Source organism: Suricata suricatta, chromosome 1 (genome assembly GCF_006229205.1).
Source record: "Suricata suricatta isolate VVHF042 chromosome 1, meerkat_22Aug2017_6uvM2_HiC, whole genome shotgun sequence".
NCBI classification, from domain to species: domain Eukaryota; kingdom Metazoa; phylum Chordata; class Mammalia; order Carnivora; family Herpestidae; genus Suricata; species Suricata suricatta.
The window spans coordinates 78056610-78058056 of NC_043700.1; positions in this window are offsets into that span (position 1 = coordinate 78056610).

Genomic DNA, 1447 nt, shown 5'->3' on the forward strand with positions numbered 1-1447 from the left:
AAATGGTTAATGGATAGTCAGAGCAAGGTTTCTCATTGTTGGAGTGGAAATTTACAGATAGGCAAGGGAGAAATCTAAAATAATCCATGTGGTAATGGATCAGAATTGAAGACATCAGAATGAACTCAACTTTAGCTTAATATAGACATATTTACATGTAAAGATAGTTATAAATATGAATATATACATGAGTTATTTCTCAAACACACACTCCCTGCTCTGTCAGCTGAGTGAGTCAAGAAGTAACAAATTTCAGTCACAATGAGCACACCAAATGCCCAGATCTTGATTTTTTTTAAGTTGTTTTAATGTTTTATTTATTTTTGTGAGAGAGACAGCATGAGCAAGGAAGGGTCAGAGAGAGAGGGAGACACAGAATCTGAAGACAGGCTCCAGGCTCTGAGCTAGCTGTCAGCACAGAGCCTGACACCGGGCTCAAGAACCATGAGATCATGACCTGAGCCCAAGTCGGGCTCTCAACCAACTGAGCCACCCAGGCGCCCCTGAGATTTTGATTTCTAATAGTTGTTCTCCAATAAAAGGAACCAGGGCTCCTTGAAAAAAATGGCTGATCCTAATACTAGGTCCAGAAATAAACAAGATAAGCCTAGAGAATTTTATAGTTTCAGAAAGTAAGGAAATGCTTTAAAAAAATCCTACATTGATGAGAGTATGTCAAAGGAACATTGGGGCCAACTGAAAGAGCCCCCAGTGACCAAATCTGGAGCGACTTGAGCAACAAAATAAAGTAGTATTATGTTAAAACCCAAAGAAGAAAATACATGTCCATGGGCCCATACTAATAAAAAATGATTAAATAAATAAATAAGTAGGGATAAAAGACAAACCCCCTTGCAGAAGTCTAAATAATATAGGCATACATATCTCTCAAAGAGGGGAAGCATAAATCTTCATTTTTTTAATGTTTTTTTTATTTATTTTTGAGAGACAGAGAGAGACAGCATGAGCAGGGGTGGGTCAGAGAGAGAGGGAGATACAGAATTGGAAGCAAGCTCCAGGCTCTGAGCTAGCTGTCAGCATAGAGCCCGACATAGGGCTCGAACCCATGAACTGTGAGATCATGACCTGAGCCAAAGCCGGACGTTCAACCAACTGAGCCACCCAGGCACCCCTAAATCTTCATTTTTTTATGTGTGGGCTATACATAGTGATTTTCCCCCCAATGAATACATTAAGGAAAGGGAAGGAGGGACAGTAACTTTACAGTAGAAGAACATGATAAATATGACTTTAACCAGGTGATTGAGGTCAACACCAACAGTGATAAATCATGCTACCATATGTACCCTTAATATTACATAATGAAAAATAGCATGGTCTTCTCAAAACTCATAGCTCCAGTACAATCATAAAATAGAAAATCATAAAAAATTCCATTAGTGTAGCATTCTACAACATACCTGATTAGTATTCTTCAAACTGTCAA